Source organism: Equus caballus, chromosome 17 (assembly GCF_041296265.1).
Source record: "Equus caballus isolate H_3958 breed thoroughbred chromosome 17, TB-T2T, whole genome shotgun sequence".
Classification (NCBI taxonomy): domain Eukaryota; kingdom Metazoa; phylum Chordata; class Mammalia; order Perissodactyla; family Equidae; genus Equus; species Equus caballus.
This window is the reverse complement of record NC_091700.1, coordinates 14582223-14597374: the sequence shown is the minus strand read 5'-3', so window position 1 is coordinate 14597374 and position 15152 is coordinate 14582223.

Genomic DNA, 15152 nt, shown 5'->3' with positions numbered 1-15152 from the left:
TCATTACACTTCCTGTAACTCTAGTCATACTATCATCCAGCACTCTGCACAGAGTGAGAAGCGGTGACTGAGAAAAGCACAGGTGAAGGACAGCAGTGCTCCCCCTGCCCAGTGCTCTAGATCTTCCATTGGCCAGAGCATTGCACAGTGAGGAAAGCAGCAATTGGCCAGATATGGGGATCACCACATCATGCTGGACCCAGAATACACAACACCTGATCCTCATCCAGTGGAGGCGCATGACAGCAGTGACCAGATAATAACATCATGCAGAGGCAAAAATCCACACCATTAAGCAATACGAGAAAATATATTAAATCTCCAGACCAGAGTGACAAGTACCCAGAAGCCAACCCAGAAGACACAGAAATCCATCACTTAAATGACAAAAAATTCAAAATAGCTATCATGAAAAAACTCAACAAGTAACAAGAAAACAAGGAAAGACAAATTAACAAATTAAGAAGCTTCTTCACAAAAGAGATTGAAACTTTAAAGAAGAACCAATCAGAATGGGTGGAGATAAAAAACACAATGGATGAAATTAAAAATATTTTGACTCCCTAAACAACAAAACTGAAAATATGGAAGACTGAATTAGCAATTTAGAAGACAATACTAGAGACATGTTTCAGAGGGGGGAGAAGAGAGAACTAAGACTTAAAGGAAATGAAGAGGCTCTCAGATAAATATCTGACTCAATTGGGAAATGCAACATAAGGATTATAGGTATTCAAGAAGGGGAAGAAAAGGAGAAAGCAGAAAGCTTGTTCAAAGAAATAATAGTGGAGAATTTCCAAAACATGGGAAAGGATATAGAAATTCATGTAAAATGCTACCAGAACTCCCAACTATGTTAATATAACAAGACCTACTACAAGGAATATAGTAGTAAAGCTGGCAAAAGTCAATGAGAAAGAAAAAATATTAAGAGCAGCAAGGCAGAAGAAAATAACTTACAAAGGAACCTCTATCAGGCTTTCAGCAGATTCCTCAGCAGAAAACTTACTGGCTAGGAGAGAGTGGAATTACATATTCAAAATCCTGAAGGACAAAAACTTCCAGCCAAGAATTCTCTATCCAGCAAAAATCTCCTCCAGATATGATGGAGAAATAAAAACTTTCCCAGGTAAACAAAAGCTAAGGGAGTTCATTGCCACAAGACCCCCACTACAAGAAATCCTCAAGAAAGCCCTCATATCTGAAAGGAAAAAGAGGAAATCAGGAAAAGAGCTACGAAGCCCTGAGAAAGCAGATGAATAGGAAGGCAACAATCAGAAATTGACAGCTCTCTATCAGATCAAGTTGATAAACACTTAACTCTTACATCAAGGATAAAGAAAAGGAAAACACCAAAATAAAAATTATATCATCACCTTAATCACAAACTCACAACACAAGAAGGAATAATATATCAAAAAAATAAATTAGAAAGGTAAGAGGAAAGGAATGGAATCAGTATAGTATAAGGAAATAAGAGGCTATCAGAAAATGGACTATCTCATCTTCTAGACTTTTATACAAACCTAATAGTAACCACTAAACAAATAATTAGAGACATATATGATAAAAAAGGAGAAAATGAAGAAAACCACATAGAAAACTACCTAATCAAGTTGGTAGCCTGATATTCATGGGAAAAGGAACAAAGAATATATAGAAGAACTGGAAAATGTGCAATATGGCAGTATTAAGCCTTCATCTCTCAATAATCACTCTAAATGCAAATGGACTGAATTCTCCAATCAAAAGACACAGAGTGGCAGGATGGATTAAAGAATAATATTCAATAATATGCTGCCTCCAGGAAACACATCTCAGCTCTAAAGACAAACATAGGCTCAGAGAGAAGGGAAGGAAGACAATAGTCCAAGCTAATGGCAAACAAAAGAAAGCAGGTGTTGCCATACTTATATCAGATAAAGTAGACTTCAAGATAAAACAGGTAAAGAGAGACAGCAAGGGGCAGTATTTAATGATAAAAGGGACTCTCCAGCAAGAAGACATAACACATATAAATATATATGCACCCAACACAGGAGCACCAAATTACATAAAGCAACTACTAACAAATTTAAAAGAAGATATTACCAACAACACTCTAATAGTAGGCGACCTCAATACCCCACTTACTTCAATGGATAGATCATCCAAACAAAAAGTCAACAAGGAGATAGTGGAATTAAATGAAAACTAGACCAGATGAACTTAATAGATATATAGAGAGTACTCCATCCAAAAACAGGAGAGCATACATTCTTCTAAAGTGTGCATGGAACATTCCCAAGGATAGATGATATATTGGGAAACAAGGCAAACCTCAACACATTTAAGAAGATTGAAATCATATCTACTATCTTCTCTGACCATAATGCTATGAAAGTAGAAATCAACTACAAGAAAAAAGGGAAAGGAACAAAAATGTGTGGACTAAACAACATGCTACTGAACAACAAATGGGTTGTCGAAGAAACAAAAGGGGAAGTCAAAAAATATTTGGAGACAAATGAGAATAAAAACACGCCATACTAACTCATATGGGATGCAGCAAAAGCAGTCCTAAGAGGGCAATTTATAGCAATACAGGCCCATGTCAACAAACAAGAAAAAGCTCAAATAAACAATCTTAAGCTACACATAACAGAATTATAAAAAGAGGAAAAAACAAAGCCCAGACTCAGTAGAAGGTGGGAAATAATAAAAATTAGAGCAGAAATAAATGAAATTGAAACAAAAAGACTGTACAAAGGATCAATGAAACAAGGAGTTGGTTCTTTGAGAAGATAAACAAAGTTTACAAACCCTTAGCCAGACTTACTAAGAAAAAAGAGAAAAGGCTCAAATAAACAAATTAGGAAAGAAAGAGGAGAAATTACAATGGAAATACTGAAATACAAAAGGTTATAAGAGAATACTATGAAAACCAGTATGCCAATGAACTGGACAATCTAGAAGAAATTGATAAATTCTTAGACTCTTACAACCTACCAAGACGGAATGAAGAAGAAATAGAGAATCTGAATAGATCAATCTCAAGTAAAGAGATTGAAACAGTTATCAAAAACCTCACCAAAAATAAAAGTCTAGTACTAGATGGCTTCTCAGGAGAATTCCACCAAACATTCAAAGAAGATTTATTACCCATTCTTCTCAAACTATTCCAAAAAATCGAGGAAGATGGAAATATTCCTAACTCATTCTATGAGGCCAACATTACCATGATACCAAAGCCATCTACAGACAACACAAAGAAGGAAAATTACAGGCTCATATTGCTGCTGAAAATAGATACAAAAATCATGAACAAAATATTGGAACAAATCGAATAGAGCAATACGTTAAAAAGATCATACACCAGGATCAAGTGGGAGTCATACCAGGGACACAAGGATGGATCAACATTCGCAAATCCATCAACGTGATTCACCACATTAACAAAATGAGGAACAAAACCCACATGATAATCTCCATAGATGCAGGCAAGGCGTTTGACAAGATCCAACATCCATTCATGGTAAAAACTCTGAATAAAATGGGCATAGAAGGAAAGTACATCAACATGATAAAGGCCATATATGACAAGCTCACAGCGAACATCATACTCAGTGGGGAATAACTGAAAGCCATCCCTCTGAGAACAGGAATAAGACAAGGATGCCCACTCTAACGACTCTTATTCAACATAGTACTGGAGATTTTGACCAGAGCAATTAGGCAAGAAAAAGAAAAGGAGTCCAAATAGGCACTGAAGAAGTGAAACTCTCACTGTTTCCAGATCACATGATTTTATATACATAAAACCTTAAAAAATTCCATCAGAAAACTATTACAAATAATGAATAACTACAGCAAAGATGCAAGGTACAAAGTCAACTTACAAAAATCAGTAGCATTTGTATACTCAAGGAACTAACTGAACAATAACTCAAGAATACAATTCCATGTGCAATCCCAACAAAATAATAAAATATCTAGGAATATATTTAACCAAGGAAGTGAAAGACCTACAAAATAAAACTATAAGACATTACTGAAAGAAATTGATAATGACTTAAAGAAACGGAAAGATATTCCATGCACATGGATTGGAAGAATCAATGTAGTTAAAATGTCCATACTACCTAAAGCAATCTACAGATTCAATTCAATCCCAATTGGAATCCCAATGACATTCTTCACAGAAATAGAACACTCTGAAAAATTCATCTGGGGCAACAAAAGACCTCAGATAACCAAAGCAAGACTGAAAAACAAGAAGAAAGCTGGTGGCATTGCAATCCCTGACTTCAAAATATATTACAAAGCTGTAGTAAGCAAAACAGCATGGTACTGGTATAAAAACACGCACACAGACCAATGGAACAGAATTGAAAGCCCAGAAATAAAAACACACATCTATGGACAGCTAATCTTCAACAAAGGATCTAAGAACATACACTGGAGTATGGAAAGCCTCTTTAATAAACGGTGCTGGGAAAACTGGACAGCCACATGCAAAAGAAAGAAAGTAGACCATTATTTTTCCCCATGCACAAAAATAGACTCAAAATGGGCCAAAGACTTGAAGGTAAGACCTGAAACCATAAAACTTCTGGAAGAGAATATAAGCAGTACACTCTTTGATATCAGACTTAAAAGGATCTTTTCGAATACCATGTCTACTCATATAAAGGGGGAAAAAAACCAAAATAAACAAGTGGGACTTTATCAGACTAAAGAGCTTCTGGAAGGCAAAGAAAACTAAGATCAAAATGAAAAAACAGCCCACTAACTGGGATAAAATATTTGCAAGTCATATGTCTGATAAATAATCTCCATAATATATAAAGAGCTCGCAGAATTGAACTACAAAAAAGGAATCAAAAAGTGGGCAGACGAAATGAACAGACATTTGTCCAAAGAAGACATAGAGATGGCCAATAGGCACATGAAAAGATGCTCAACATCACTAATCATCAGGGAGATGCAAATCAAAACTACACTCAGATACCATCTTACATCCATTAGAATGGCTATAATCACCAAGATGAAAAATAACAAATGTTGGAGAGGTTGTGGAGAAAAGGGAACTCTCATCCACTGCTGGTGGGAATACAAACTGGTACATCCACTGTGGAAAACAGTATAGAGATTTCTCAAAAAATTAAAAGTAGAGTTACCATATGGCACAGCTATCTCACTACTGGGTATTAACCCAAAGAACCGGAAATCAGCAATTCAAAGAGACTTATGCACCCCTATGTTCATTGCAGCATTATTCACAATGGCCAAGACATGGAAGCAACCCAAGTGGCCTCTGGCTGATGACTGGCTAAAGAAGATGTGATATATATATATGATGGAATACTACTCAGCCATAAAAAAGACAAAATCGTCCCATTTGCAACCACATGGATGAAGCTTGAGGACATTACGTTAAGCGAAATAAGCCAGAGAGAGAAATACAAACACAATATGATTTCACATATGTGTAGAATATAAACAAACTTATGGACAAGGAGAATAAATTAGTGCTTACCAGGGGAAGGGGGGTGGAGGGTGGGCACAAGCGGTGAAGGGGCATACTTATATGATGTATGACAAACAATAATGTCCAATGGAAATCTCACTGTGTTATAAGATATTATGACCACAATAGAAAATCATTATTGTAATTGGAAACATTGATTCACTTCAGTAAAACTAATTCACATTTTCTTCCAGATATGGACAATCTACTCTTCCAAGCTTGTATTGATACAATTGAATAATATATTCTCATACCTTCTTAAAAATGACAAATGTATTTTGGAAGCATATTTAACTCTCTAAAATCATTGGATATCAATCAATAGATTGGTTCCACCACACCCAAAGCAATTAGAACCACTTATGTTTTGCTGGGCCCCTGACAACCTGGCTAACCCTTGCCACATGCTACCAGCAGCCCCTAACACAACAGAAGCTATTTATTACCTGGAATAGAATTATTCATTGTAGATGACATGACCTTGAGCCAGAATCCTAGGGATCTGCATCGGTATTCTCCCACTGGGAATGGCATGATTTCCACATGGCATCTGCTCCCCACCACTGACACCTCTGCACTCTGGACCAGCTCTGGAGACAATTTCTGCCACAGAGTCACTCAAAACTAAGAACTTTCTGTGTCACCTGGTGTATGAGTTTTCTATGCTGCACAGCAAATTATGACCGACCCAGTGGTTTAAACTAATACACATTTTTATTACACAGTTTCTACAGGGCAGCAGTCCAGGCACCACTTGGCTGGGTTTTCTAGACTCTCAAAGTTGCCATCAGGCTGCAATTCATGTGCCAGTGAGAGCTGTGGTTTCATAAGAGGCTCAGGCGGGGAAACATCCCCTTCCAAGCTCTTCAAGTTGTTGGCAGAATTCATCTGCTTGCAGACATAGGACTAATGTACCCATTTTCTTTCTGGCCAATGATCAGCAGCTACTTTCAGATCCTAGAAGCCACCGGCAGTTCCTTGTTACATGGGCCTCTCTGTAGGCTCTCTCAAAATGCAGCATCTTACTTCTTCAAAGCCAACGGTGAAAAGAGTCTTTCTAACTTCAGGGAGGGCCCAGTCTTTGATTTAAGAGCTTCAAATGATTTAAAAAAATGTCACTCAGGATAAACTCTCATTCAATTAACTCAATATTAAGAAATATTAGACCTTAATTACACATGCATAATTGTTCACCCTGCTATATAGCATAACCTAATCAAGAAAATGGCATCCCATTACCTTTGCCTCATCCTACTGGTTAGAAGCAAGTCACATGTCTCCCCTACACACAATGAGAGAAGATCACACAAAGGTATATACATCCGGAAGTGATAATAAATTACCTTAAGGGTTGTGCATCACATCTTGTATATGAGTCAGAGCACTGTTTCTGGGTGTGGAATGTCTTTCCTCTAAAATCTTGAAAGAGGTCCTCTAAAAGATGTGCTTTCTCTCTTCTGGTAGGGGACACAAGCTGCAATAATTTGTCTTTTATTTTGGACAGGATACTCTGGAATGGATTTTTTCACCCCTGAACACATCACTGAACTGGCAGGTCCCTGAATCTCTTCTTCCCTTTGTGTCTCTCTACTGCTTTCAGCATAAGACCCACCTCTTGTTTATACTGTGTGGCTAGTATGGTGCTATCAGTGTAACGGGTTGGTGTACTGTTCTGTGGGATGTTCAGGTGATAGATATTTCTTCAAACTATGTAATGACAGAGGGCTACAGGGTTAAAATGGCCTTAATCAAATCATTACATAAATAATTTTATCCATCCCCTGAGAATGTGAATTGTCCCTGACTTCCTTTTAAAATTAAAAGGGAAAGTAATACGTCTGCCAAATCAATGATTGCATGCTATATGCCTTAAGCCATATTCATCTGCTCAAGGGCTATTTGATTGAGTTTTCCAAACTCTACAGTCATTCTCCAAGAACTATCTGGTTTTCTTCTGCCTGAAGGCCTCTTTATGGTTTCTCATACTGTAAGTTCACTGAAGACATTTCCTTAGCTTTTTTGGTATGAGAAGGCTTTCCTCCACCTATATCTTTAAAGAAGATTTCTTAGGAGTAAGATCAGAGCTCTACAGTTATTTTCTTTTCCAATTTACCAATGTCCCTCATTGTCTTCTATCTTCCATCATTCATCGAAGGGTCAGTTCATGGTCTTTCACTTCAGATAGGAAGAGTGCATCACTGAAGACAACAATTCACCTGAAATAACATTTTTAAAAAGGTGAATTCCAAATCTATTTTTAAAGAGATAAATAGAAGTAATCAGGACTAGATAATTAAAGTATCGGGGAGAGAAAAGACCTTCTTTGGTGAGCTGGCAGTCATCAGCTGTTTCCCTCACTGAACACATTTTCTGATTCTGGAAACAGACTAATTTTTAGGTTTGGCACTTGCAGAGAACAGAAGGAATCCAGCAGTCCTTTGTGGACCCCCAAGAATTTAATGATGAATTGAAAACTAAAGAAACCCAAAACTCAAGACGTATTTTCACCAGAGGGCATTAATTATTTTTCTGGGTTGTGTGGGAGGTTGGGGATCTGAACCAGAGAGGCAGATTGAAATACCCTACAGAAATGTCATAGTGTTTAGGAGAAAAATTCTGACTAGAAAATTAAGGCCTTCCACAAAAACTTGACTGTCTCCCTCTCACTGTCTGCTGTTAAGCTGCATTGGGCAGCAGGAGAAAGAACTAAACACAAACTTCAGAGGGTAGAGCTCAACCTTTATCAGCTTTTCAAATCTGAGGGAGATCAGCCCTGCCAGGTCTCAGTCAAAACCCAAGCCACACTCAGGGACAGGGATGCCCACAGAGTGCCTGAGTCAAGGAAACTTTTCCCTGTAGCCTGCTGATTTTAATAGCTTCTTTATTCCTCTCTGGAAGACCTCTCTTCTCCCTTTTATACCAACAATCCTTCTAGTACGTTTATGCCACGTCACTAATCTAATTTCCCTCTCTGGAAAAACCAAAATAATTGTTTTCTTGTCCTGAGCAGACATTGACATATATGCAGGGCCTATCTTTTCTCAGAATTAATAGAAATTTGAAAGTCATTTCTTTGTGAACAAACTACACTCACATCTTGAATGTCAAAATGACAATTACATGAGAAGACAATTATACCTCATCAGTACAATTCTCAAGGGCTTGATAACATAGATATTATGAGAAGGTCATCAAAGGCCAGTGCAGAAGAAGATTTACACACCTTAACAAGTATATGTATATTGTACTATTATACACGCACACACACACACACACACACACACATATTTCTTTACTTTAAAGTGACAAGATCTTTCTGAATCTTTTCTGCCATCTCCTGTTTACCCTGGATAACTCTGTAGAAACAGCACTTCATGGAAAACCCACCTCTTCTAGGAAAGTCACTTTTTAAAAGAACAAAGTCAAAAAAGTTCATAAAAGGACAAAAATAGCAACACACATCACTCTCCCTACCTTTCCCCTCCCTGTATCATGGCATATACCAGAGAGAACAATTTTCTCCTAATTTAAAATATTGGATCTCCTTTCTCGTGGGTGAAGACCTAGGAAAGGTATTGTTGAGTCATATGAGAAGTGTTTGTGTGACTTCATATACCTATTACTCCCAGCTGAAATGTCTGAGCATTCCGCTGGCCTCAAGTTTTCACGAATACTTGGCATTTCAGTCATATTAATTTCAGCCAATCTAATTGGTGTGCAGTAGTATCTGAGAGTGGTTTTAATGAAAATTTCAGTGATGACTAATAATGTTTAGTATATTTTCATGAGTTTATAGATGATTTATATGCTTTGTTTTGTCAAGTAACTGCTCAAATATTTTATCAATTCTTTAAATGGTTTGTCTTCTTGTTTTGAGTACAAAGAGTTCTTTAAATGATCTATATACAAAATCTTTGTCAAATATATGTCTGAAAATATTTAGTCATAGTCTGTGGCTTAACATTTTCATTTTCTTCTTGATGTCTTTCACCATTTGACAATTTTTACCAGAAGTTCTTTAAGTTGATGAAGTTCCTTTTATCAATTTTTTGATGATCTATCCCTTCTGTGTTTTATCTAACAAAATATCTGCCTCAAATTTCTGAATATTTTTCAGCATTTTATACTAAAATTTTGTAGTTTTAATTTTTTTATTGAGTTCATAATAGTTTATATCAATGTGAAATTTCAGTGTACATTATTTCTTGACTATCAGCACATAAGTGCTTCCTTTTACTTCCTGTGCCCACCCACCATCTCCTTTCCCCTGGTAACCACTGAACTGTTGTCTTTGTCCATGTGTTTGTCTATATTCCACATATGAGTGAAATCATCTGGCATTTGTCTTTCTCAGTCTGGCTTGTTTCCCTTAGCATAATTGCCCCCAGGTCCTGCCATGTTGTTGCAAATGGGAAGACCTTGTCTTGTTTTATGGCTGAGCAGTATCCCACTGTATATATATTTTTCTTTATCCAATCATCATTCGATGGTTTGATGGGCACTTGGGTTGTTTCCATGTCTTGGCTATTGTGAATAATGCTGCAACAAGTATAGTGGTGCATATGTTACTTTGGGTCATTGATTTCAAGTTGTTTGGGTAGATGCCCAGTAGTGGGTTAGCTGGGTTATATGGTAGTTCTATTTTTAGTTTTTTGAGGAATCTCTATAGTGTTTTCCACAGTGGCTGCACCAGTTTGCATTCCCACTGGCATTGTATGAGGGTTCCTGCCTGGAGCCGTGGCTACATCATTTGATCAGCTGTTTGACAGGGTCCAGCAGATTAACGCCAAGGGGTGCAGGGTCGCCCCTTGGTGAACAATAACCGGCCGGCCCCTCACATAGTTCTGAAACCTGTGCTGCTTCTAATTGACCTTCATTCCTTTTCCTTTCTTAACTTCTAGTTTTCACTCCTTTGGGTGGCTGCTTGGGAGGCACTACCTCCCGGGAGAATTAAATATAGTAAGAGAATGTGACCACCTGCCAGTAACTTTTAAGATATTTTTCAGTTAATTAATGGAGAAGCACACAGTCCCTTTTGAGACAAGCAGAGAGGAATCCTGCCCAGATAAGATGTCGAATTAGGTTTACAGCCTCCATCTGGTTAATGTTTCCTTCTCCCTCCAGTTCTTTATTTAAATATATATATGCATTGTCCTTCTAAGTTGGCTGGTTAATTGGATGATCAAGAAGTATCTACATATTATTCTTGACCTTCTGCTTTCTGTTAAAATGTTATAGAGATTTTCTCCTAAAAGCAATAAATAATAAATAATTGATGAGTAGAAGGGCCGAGGGGTGCAGAGATGCCCCTCGGTGAAGGATGGCCTGCCGACACCCCTGATATTTTCTGAATTATATGCATGCTTTCTATCAAGGTTATGTCTATACTTATTTCTGTTTTTCATTCTTGAAGATATATAGTTTAGCTTAGCTTTTCAGCCCTTTACTTTACTAACAAAATGATACTTTCTCTGGCAGTGTGCTTAAGGGACTGTTAGCTCTACAATCTAAAAGACAAAGGAATGCTTTCACCCCCTAAAGGGCACAAAAACGTAAAGATGTTTAACTTCCCGCTGAGAATGCAGATAGCCCTTGGAATAAGATACCCTGGAGTCGCCTTTTGTTCCCATTAACCATCTACACTAATGGCATAAATGATTGAGGGAGGCAGGGATGGCTCCCCCAGGATGTAACCAGACGGACTGCTGTCCTGTCTGGAGGCCTGGACCTTCTCTCTTTGATTTAACTTTACCATGAATTACAACAGATGTCTAGGTACCTATCTCTTTTAGCTTAGAGACAACAAACACTAGTTAATTGCGAAGAAGACTACCATTAACCTTATGCTCTATAGAATAGAATGTTAATAAATATTCTTGTGCTCATTTTTTACTTCCTTATCTCTCTGAGAATATTTGTAGAGCTATTTCTGTATTAATCCTGAAAACATATAAACGACACTTGTGCACAGTAAACTTGGACTTGCTAACACCAACCCAAGTCTCACATCCTCTTTATTTTCCCCTCATTGCGCCGACGCCGTCCATCCCTCAGGAACCTGGACTCAGCCGGGGTGGGACCCCGGCAGGTTCCATTTTCTCCACAACCTCTCCACCACTTGTTACTTTTGGTCTTAGTGATTATAGTGATTTTAACATGCGTAAGGTGGTATCTTAGTGTAATTTGATTTGCATTTCCCTGATGATTACTGATGTTGAACATCTTTTCATGTGTTTATTGGCCATTTGTATATCTTCTGCAGAAAAATGTCTGTTCGTATCCTCTGCCCACTTTTTGATCGGGCTGTTTTTATGTTGTTCAGTTGTGTGAGTTCCTTATTTATTATGGAGATTAACCCCTTGTCAGATATATGATTTGCAAATATTTCCTCCCAAGTGGTGGGTTGTATTTTATTTTGATCCTAGTTTCTTTTGCCTTGCAGAAGCTCTTAGTCTGATGAACTCCCACTTGTTTATTTTGTTTTGTTTGCCTCGGCTGAGAAGACATGATATTCAAAAGATCCTTTTAAGTTTGATGTCCAAGAATGTATTACCTATATTATCTTTCAGGAGTTTTATGGTTTCGGGACTTATATTCAAGTCTTTGGTCAATTTTGAGTTTGTTTTTGTCTATGGCATGAGATAATGGTCTACCTTCATTCTTTTCCATCTGGCTGTCCAGTTTTCCCAACACCATTTATTGAAGAGACTGTCTTTTCTCCATTGTATGCTCCTGGCACCTTTGTTGAAGATTAGCTGTCCATACATGTGTGGTTTTATTACCGGGCTTTCAGTTCTGCTCCCTCGATTTGTGTGCCTGTTTTTGTACCTGCACCATGCCGTTTGGATCACTATGGCTTTGTAGTACCCTTTAGAGTCAGGGATTGTGATGCCTCCAGTTTTGCTCTTTTTTCTCAGGATTGCTTTAGCAAGTTGGAGTCTTTGGTTTCCCCTTATGAATTTTAGAATTCTTTCTTCTATTTCCATGAAGAATGTCATTAGGATTCTGATTGGGATTACATTGAATTTGTAGATTGCTTTTGGTAGTATGGACATTTTAACTATGTTTATTCTTCCAAACCATGTGCAAGGAATCCCTTTCCATCTCTTTATGCCATTATCAATTTCTTTCAGTAATGTCTTATAGTTTTCATTGTATAAGTCCTGCACCACCTTGGTTAAATTTATTCCTAGACACTTTACTCTTTTGTTGCAATTGTAAATGGAATTGTATTATTGAGTTCTCTTTCTATAAGTTCATTATTAGAGTATAGAAGAGCAACTGATTTTTGTCAGTTGATTTTGTACCCTGAAATTTTACTGTAGTTGTTATTTCTAATAGTTTTCCAATGGATTCTTTAGGGTTTTCTATATATAAGATCATGCTGTCTGCAAACAGCAGGTGTTTCACATCTTCACTCCCTATTTGGATTCCTTTTTCTCCTTTCTCTTGCTTAATTGCTCTGGGCAAAACCTCCAGTGCTATACCTAATAAGAGTGGCAAGAGTGGGCATCTTTATCTTGTTCCTGTTCTCAGAGGGATAGTGTTCAGGTTTTGCCCATTGAGTATGATGTTGGCTGTGGGTTTGTCATATATGACCTTTATTGTGTTGAGGTAATTTCCTTCTATCTCCATTTTGTTAAGAGTTTTATCAAAAGTGGTTGTAGGATCTTGTCAAATGCTTTCTCTACATCTATTGAGATGATCATGTGGTTTTTATTCCTCAATTTTTGATGTAGTGTACTACAATGACTGATTTACAGATGTTGAACCATCCCTGTGCCCCTGGTATACATCCCACTTGATCGTGATGTATGATTATTTTGATGTATTGCTGAATTCAGGTTGCCAACATTTTGTTGAGGACTTTTGCATGTATGTTCATCAACAATGTTGGCCTTTAGTTTTCCTTTTTTTGTCTTGTCCTTGTCAGGCTTTGGTATCAGAGTGGTGTCAGCCTCATAGAATGTGTTAGGAACTGTTTCATCTTCCCTAATGTTTTGGAATAGCTTGAGTAGAATAGGTATTAAATCTTCTCTAAAAGTTTGCTAGAATTCCCCAGGAAAGTCATCTGGTCCTGGGATCCAGTCATCTGGTTCTTTGGGATGCTTTTGATTATTGTTTTATCTCTTTCCTTGTTATTGATCTATTCAGATTATCTCTTTCTTCATGATTCAGCTTTGGGAAGTTGTAAGAGTCTAAGAATTTTTCCATTTCCTCTAGATTATCTGTTTTGTTAGCATACAGTTTTTCTTAATATTCTCTTGTAATCCATTGTATTTCTGTAGTGTCCATTATTTCTCCTCTTTCATTTCTAATTTTGTTTATCTGAGATTACTCTATTTTTTCTCTGTGTAAGTCTGGCTAGGGGGTTGTCAATTTTGTTTGTATTCTTAATGATAATTAAGAATCTTATGCAAAGCTCTTTGTTTCATTGATCCTTTCTACTACCTTTTTTGTTTCAATAGCACTTATTTATGCTCTGATTTTTATTATTTCTCTCCTATTGACTTTGCACTTTGTTTTTTCTTCTTTTTCTAATTCAGTTAGGTGTAATTTCAGATTACTTATTTTGGGTTTTCTCGTTTGTTAAGGCATGCCTGTACTGCGATGAATTTCCCTCTTAATACAGCTTTTGCTGCATCCCAAATGAGTTGGTATTGTATGTTATCATTTTCATTTGTCTCCAGATATTTTTCAGTTTCTCTTCTAATTCCTTCAATGATTCATTGCTTGTTCAATAGCATGTTATTTACCCTCCACATCTTCCCTTTCTCAGCTTTTTTCTTGTAATTAATTTCTAGCTTTATAGCATTGTGATTGGAAAGGTGCTTGTTATTATTTCCATTTTCTTAAATTTATTGATGCTTGCCCAGCTTCCCAGGATATGGTATATCTTTGAGAACGTTCCATGACATTTGTGAAGAATATGTATTCTGCTGTTATTGGATAGAGTATTGTATATATGACTATTAAGTCCAAATGGTTTGGCTTTTCATTTAATTTCACTGTTTCCTTGTTGATTTTAAATCTGGATGACCTATCCATTGATGTGAGTGGAGTGTTGAGGTCCAGTACTAATATTGTGTTATTATTAATATCTTCTCTTAGATTTGTTAATAGTTGCTTTATGAACTTTGGTGTTCCTGTGTTGGGTACATAGATATTTGTAAGTGTTATTTTTTTTCTCGATGGAGTGTCACTTTGATCATTATATACTGCCCCTCTTTGTCACTCTTTGCTTGTCTTATCTTGAAGTCTACTTTGTCTGATATAAGTATTGCGACACCTGCTTTCTTTTGTTTGCCATTAGCTTGGAGTATCATCTTCCATGCCTTCATGCTGACCCTGTGTTTTTCATTGGAGCTGAGATGTGTTTCCTAGAGGTAGCGCATTGTTGGGTCTTGTTCTTTAATCCATCTTGCCACTCGGTGTCTTTTTATTACAGAAGTCAATCCATTTACGTCTAGGGTGATTATCAGTATACCAGGGCTTAATCCTGTCATATTTTCACTCATTTTCTGATTCTCCTGCATTCCCTTTGTTTCTCATCCTGTGTGTTTTGGTCTACCACTGAATTATGTAGTTTTTTATGATATGTTTCCCTTCTTTCTCCTTATTTATTATTTTGTCTCTGTTCTGC